General features: G+C 36.3%; 1 long non-coding RNA gene across 1 annotated transcript; it reads right to left on the reverse strand.

Moving 5' to 3' along the window:
- Positions 1 to 4,524: 4,524 nt before the first annotated feature.
- On the reverse strand, positions 4,525 to 6,705 carry LOC141485085 (uncharacterized). Its single transcript, XR_012467008.1, has 2 exons — positions 6,470 to 6,705; positions 4,525 to 6,322 (listed from the first exon to the last, which is right to left on the reverse strand). It is a non-coding gene; the product is annotated as an uncharacterized lncRNA (long non-coding RNA).
- Positions 6,706 to 7,244: the final 539 nt, after the last annotated feature.

Here is a 7,244-nt window from a genome sequence, read left to right on the forward strand (position 1 = left end):
TTGGGTGCTATTCTTTCGCGATCGGTAAAAATGCTTTGTCGTGACTATTCCTAACTGAATTTTTGCATGGGGGTCCCCAAAAACGTACCGGCGGCTATTGTTCTTAACGGCGGGCGTTCTTCAGTGAATCTGAGGCTAATTGGATCGCGGTCGAGTTCTGCGGTGAACTTGCTGAAAGGAAATCTGATTAGTGTGCTTACCGGAGTCGCCTGACGGCGACTCGTGGGGGTGGTCCTTGATTCTGCTTGGTGGGCCTTGGGTGTTCTCTCATATACACGTTCACATATTGCGTGTACAGGTCTAAGTCTCTGGATCTATTTGGGATATAGTACGGCGCGTTTACGGCGGCCCTTACGCTCACGTTCATGAACGACTGTATCTGCTTCCTGTATGTCTGTGCGCACTGGACCCAGACAGTGCAGGCATACAGTATTATGGGGACGGTTTTGAACATTAGCAACTTCACTCTCAACCCCATGTTGCTTCTGCGTCCTATGATGGGAGCCAGTCGTTGTCTGGCGTGTCTAGCCGTTCCAATTATCTGCTGTACATGAGACTGAAATGTTAATCTCCTGTCCAAGATGACCCCCAAGTATGTCGCTTTGCTGGTCCACGGAATATCGGTGCCTTCGGTCGCAAAGTCTACTACCCTCGGGACTTGTAGCTCTGTTGAGTGTTCTGATTTTAAACCGAATTGTTCATCCGGGAGGATTTCTAGCTCTCTAGTTTGATCTACGAGTCTCTCCAAGATGATACGTTCCGCCACTTTGCTTATGGAAGGTAGTAAGCTTATTGGCCTGTGATTGTCTGGGAACAGGTGGTTCTTCTGGGGCTTCGGGATATGGATAACCGTTGCCTCTTTGAACTGGTACGGGAATTGAAAATCGAAATTCTTTCAGAGTATTTCATCCCTCGTCGTAAGTTGGAGCGAACATAAAAAATGTCACTCCATCTAGTGGACGTGGTACTAACCTACTGCATATCTGAAATTTGCCCAATTTCTCTGAATAAGGAAGAAAAACTTTCTTATTAGTCAGTGGGTTATGCTTCAAGACAGGCAGTAAACAAATCTAAAGTTATAGTCGATATCCAGCGAAGCAGAATTTTGAAGCTAGTAATTGAATACTGTAACGACTCCTTTGAAAAATGTTCAATCTTTGTTACTAAAAATATTTTGTTTCTGATATTCGAACATAAAAACAGTGGACCACGTCTGGAGTCTTGATCTTTCAATTCAGATCCCAATCACAATGTAAAAAATCATGAAGGTTGGAATCAATCGAAATGAAAAAGGACAACGCAAATTCTATAATCAACGGCAGCATAAATATTTTATCGTATTGCAAGCTGCATCACAACGAACCCTGTTAATCCGTTCAATCCAATCAATTTCTACGAAAACATATTGTTTTATAAATCATTAAAATGTGAACGGAATCTACAGAATATTTCATATACGAACGTCAATATGTCATTCATTAAAAAATTAATCTGTTCGTTATGTTGCCATTGAGATATATAATGATTTTTACTACAAATGTGTATTTTGTGAAACTTTGAATTGCTTTTTTTATACAATGAAGAGATTTGGTGAAACATGTTTTATGTAATTCAAATCAGTTAGACGAAATATTTGCAATTAATTTTTCTGGCATCAAATATGACATTGAAATTATTTACATGATGAAAAATCGGAAACGATTTGTTTTGTTTTGCGTGGGTTCCATTCAGAGAAATAACCCCAACCCACCAAGCGAAGACAAGACAGATATGAATAATCGCTCCATTGATTCTTATAAAAGCGATCAGTCTCCCGGACCTAACGCGTTGAATTTCTATTCAAATGTCAGGCCAGGTGTTAATGACTTCAAATTCGCACTCATTCATCGAATTGAGAGCCTACGATGTTCATGAAATCAATTCATCAATGCTGTTCACAAATCTCCAGGTCATACCCAATTTTTTAATGTTTGCATTTTCAACGCTAATTTTCTCACTATCTAAAATAGATTTTCTGTTATTATCTTGCCACAAATAATAATAAGGGAGCCCAAACGGGGATTTACTAAAGCGCGGCAGATTAATATACAGGGGGATACCTTGTACCCGGTTAAGTACCTCCACCAAATATGAGCCCCATATATAAGGCCGCCTGTGAGGGATGAAGGATCAGATTAGTAAAAAAAATTGGTCGTCAGAAATTCTCGAACGCGTCAGATTAAGGTAGGGTGAGTTAATTACCTGCTGAAAAGTGTATATTCCAGTAATCTGACAATTTGAGAGTGACGTAAAGAAAGAGGAGGGCAGCAAAGTTGTAAATAAATAACGTCATTTCGACATTCTCAAGCGTAGCTATTTTTTTTTATTTTGAAGGAAATAATTAAAGGATGTCGAAAAATATATAATCTGACGATTTTCGCAAGCCGAAATAACAAAAATTCGTCGATAAAGTTCAATGCGTGCAGATGTGTGATACCTATATTTCCCTCTTCGAGTTTCTTTTCCTCTATTCTCTATTCACTTTTTCTATTACTCTCTCACTCCGTCCTCACTCTGAATTCTGTTTCCATGACGCCATCACAGCTGATCACAGAGACTCGTTCGTGATGAAGATGAAGATGATGATTAATTAATAAATTAATTGATGGATGTAGCCGTTACTACGTGGTAGGATATCATAATGAAGAAAAGAGAATTTGAACTTTCTATGTTTTTACCACTTTTATTTGTAACTAACGTTACTGCAGTTTCGTCCTATGAGGACATTTTCAAATTTATACAATATACAGTGTCACCATTGAAGTGCGCACCATATGGGAAACTTTTTTTCGAAAAGTATCAATGAAGTTTAACGTCGGTACTTGTTTGTTCTTCAAATTCAACTCAGAATGATGGGGCCAACTGCGACCCACTGACGTTCAGTGTTCGTCAAATTCAATTTTTTTTTTGAAAAAAATCGAAAAAGTGCATTTCTAGATCGAATTTAACAAAAAGTTACTGGAAAAAGTTGTGTCTACGGCAATTTTATATCCATGTGCCAAATTTCATGCAACTTGGATAAAGTTAACGTTTTGCTTATTTTTGACAGATATCCCCTTTATTTTAAAAAACAAGTTCGGTTAATTGTCATCAATTCATGTACCTATACATAATAAACTCATCATGTAGTTTAACTTTTCTGATACATTTTTACCTATACGGACATTTTTAAAGAGAAATTGAAAATTTGCTATAAAAATTTTAACATGACTGGTGCAAAGTTTCAATTTCTCTCTAAAAATGTCCGTATAAGTAAAAATGTATCAGAAAAGTTAAAATCCATGATGGGTTTGTTATGTATACATGAATTGATGACAATTAACCGAACTTGTTTTATAAAATAAAGGGGGTATCTGTCAAAAATAAACAAAACGTTAACTTTATCCTAGTTGCATAAAATTTGGCATATGGATATGAAATTGCCGTAGACACAACTTCTTCAAGTGATTTTTTGTTAAATTCGAACTAGAAATGCACTTTTTCAATTTTTTTCAAAAAAAAGTTGAATTTGACAAACACTGAACGTCAGTGGGTCGCAGTTGGCCGCATCATTTCAAGTTAAATTTAAAGCACAAACAAGTGCCGGAGTTGAACATCATTGAAACTTTTCGAAAAAAAAGTTTCCCATATGGTGCGCACTTCAATGTTGACACTGTATAAGGACATTTTCAAACTTATACAATATATAAGTTTGAAAATATCCTTATAGGACGAAACTGCAGTAACGTTAGTAACAAATAAAAGTGGTAAAAAACAAAGAAAGTTTCATTTCTCTTTTCTTCATTAATTAATCAATTGATTATGAGAAATTAAATTTTTTTTGGCATTTTTTTTCAAATAATTTTTTTATTAATACAAGTATTCTACTTCAAAAATATACACTTATCCAATCATCACTTATCACCTATCCAATCATTTGCATGCTATTTCCTGAGCTTTTCAATTAATTGAGTTCAATGAATTGAAAAAAAAAATATTGTTTTTGTCAGATTGAGCGAATCCCTCTAGATAATCGTCAGATTATGAGACAGCACGTCTAAAACATAAAGATGAACCATATATATCTTAATCTGACGCGCTTGAGTATTTCAAAATGGCGAATTTTTTTTGCACATTATAATAATGGCCGCGAGTTTGCGTCAGATCGAAATCGTCAGATTAATGAAAGGGAGCTTTTTTATCTTGCACTCGACACCCTCTTAGAAAATCTGACGTGCTCGATTAAATTTTTTTTCTTTTCATTTTTAACCCTTACGTACAACCACCCACATCATGCAAACGTTCAGATTAACCCTTAATTACTCGCGCTAATTTATTCGAACTTTTTCCCGCGTGGTGTATTTTGTACACCACCATTAATTTGACTTGTTTTTAGGTGAAATGAAAACGCAATTTTTTTGTTTGCGGTAATTTAGATTAAACAATGCAAATGAAGTATTTACGAACATTTTAATCATGTTGAAAACCTGACAAAAAAACAAAATCTATTTCAAAAAGCCTTTAATCTTCTTCTGCTTCCTCATCGTGGCCTAAATTATGACAAGTTTGACATTTTATTACAGCTGTAGTATGTTCTTTGCATACAAAATTTCGACACAATGTACACCTCATTGTAGTCACTCTGTTTTTAGAGCGTCCACATAATACACAACGGCTCCTTATTTTTTGAGGTGGTTCTGCAGGAGTTACGTCTTCATTGGCTTGATTATACTTGGACAATAAAAGTTTGATCCTCACTGGTAAGTTTTTCAATTTTGATCTTTCGGCAAGATGTTTTTCCATTAGAAGCAAAGCCATTGATTTCAAAAACGTTCTTCGATTTTTTGCCGGTTTATCAGGATGTGTTCCATTATATAGAATCTGTGCGTTCACTCCAGCTATGTTCAGCAAATGAAAGAAAATGCACAACGGCCATCTATTGGTTCTACGCGAAACTGAGTAATTTCCACAAAGCTGATCAACTGTGTCAACACCGCCTTTGGTGTCATTGTAGAAATGGATAACTTCTGGCTTATGTGTATTTGCGTTCACCGCATCATCATCGTGCATGGTTGAAATCAATATAACTGCCTTATTTTTCTTAGGAGCAAAGGAAACCATCATCAAATTTTTTTGAAAGCCAAAAAGAGCTGATTTTATAGCTCTATTTTTATGCGGCTGGAATTCAGATGGAATATCAGCCTTGTTTTTCCGGAGAGTGCCCACAAGTGTGATTTTTTTTTGCAACAGTTCCATTGCAAGTGGACAACTGGTGTACCAGTTATCACAAGTCAAATTACGGTTTTTTCCTCCTACATGCTCTAGAAGTCTCATTACAATATCTCGTGGGGAATTGGATACTTTGTATTGTCCATCTGGTTGCTGCCCACAATATATTTCTAGGTTGGAAGTATAATACGTCTTGGCATCGCATAGTGCGAACAGTTTCAATCCATACTTTGCCGGTTTACTGGGTATGTATTGTATGAAATTGCAGCGGCCCCGAAATGGAACTAGCATTTCATCAATAGTCAAGTACTCGCTATGACAATAATTTTGTTTGCAGTTTGTTACAAATTCAGTAAATATATTCCGAACAGCTGCCAATTTATCTGATTTTTTTCTTTCATCTCTCGTTTTTTTATCATCAAATCTAATTTTAGATAAAATAAAGAGAAAACGATTGTAGCTCATGCACGCTGCAAAGAGATCAAGGCCTGTCCCATCTTGCATCCAGAGTTCGTGAAAATTCGTATGATTGACTTTTTTCAATCCGGATAAGAACAATAGACCAAAAAAAGCCAACAGTTCATTGTTTGTAATCAATTTGGCATCTCGTTCTCTGGAATAATTTGTGTGTTGGCTCACAACAAATTTATTCGTATTCAATACAATATCATCAATCATTTCATTTGTGAAGAATTTTTGGAACGCGTCAAGTTCATTTGTTATATTTATTGCACAACGGTTAGGACGTGGCAATATTTTTACAATGTTTTTGTGAGAGGTTTTGGCAAACTTGCGCACAACAGGTGTCTTTTGCCATTTTATAGCTCTATTTTTCCCAAAGAAAAACTCCCCATCGGCACTTTCATCTCCATCAGTCTCACTAGAAATCTCATCTTCACGGTCACTACCTTCTAGTTCTGACGTACTGTCATGGTCACTTTGAGTAACCACCATCTCTTCATCTTCGTCATCTTCCTCATAGCCCAGAAATTCTTCATCTGAACTTCCAGCCTCTAAGTAGGCCCTCATTTCCTCCTCCGTTAGGCATTTGGGATTTTTTATGGGAATAGAAGACCTGAAATCATGAAAAATGAATGAATGAATGAATAAATCAACTTAGCGTAAAAATAAGCGAGAAAACTTTCAGATGTCGAAAAATACCCATACATAACATCATCGCACAATAAAACTAACGTGTTTGTAAACAATATTGAATACTTACATAATTTATCCTATTTCCCGCGCGGTGTATTCTAGGCACCAACGTGACAACGCGTCAAAATTTACGTATAAACACACAGCTCAGTCGGGCGTTCGGCGTATAACTGATCGATCACATCCCAGACATGTTAGACATAGGTTAGATGGGAGTCTAGAGCCACAAAAAAAATTCTACGTTCGATGGTAGCAAGAAATTTGGCGCTGGTGTACAAAATACACCAGCGCGAGTAATTAAGGGTTAACATACCAACATTATTAAAAATACGTAGGACATTGATGCTATCAATATCTGACGCGCTCAAGAATGTTCATGCAACAGTATTTTTTTACATATTTAAAATTCTATAGCCGCTTTCCCCACCGATGAAAAGGTATATATTATAAAACATTTTTTTCTTCTTATTATCTAAGCTTTGCAACCTAATATGTCTCAATGACACTCGAGTAAATCCCCATTTTGCATCGTGGGCTCCCCTGTTACATTGAACTCAAAAATGTTTCGAAGCACTTCGATTAATGAGATATCTTCTAAAGCTTTCTCACTGAAGAAAAACTGCTAACTATTTTGATTATGCTTCACCACACAAAGTATCAAATATAAGTTATTGCTGGCTGTCATTCACTATATCAATTCTACTACTGACTCAGTTGGCTTATTACAGTCTCATTTACAAAATATCATGCAAGCTTAAGGGGAAAAAATACAATCCAGCAATGTCAGAGAAAATGTCATCAATATGGAGAAAACACCCTGAGCTGGACTGAAAAGCCCGTAG

Source organism: Leptinotarsa decemlineata, unplaced genomic scaffold (genome assembly GCF_025532065.1).
Source record: "Leptinotarsa decemlineata unplaced genomic scaffold, Ldec_3_MD MMD2_tig00026307_RagTag_RagTag, whole genome shotgun sequence".
Lineage (NCBI taxonomy): Eukaryota > Metazoa > Arthropoda > Insecta > Coleoptera > Chrysomelidae > Leptinotarsa > Leptinotarsa decemlineata.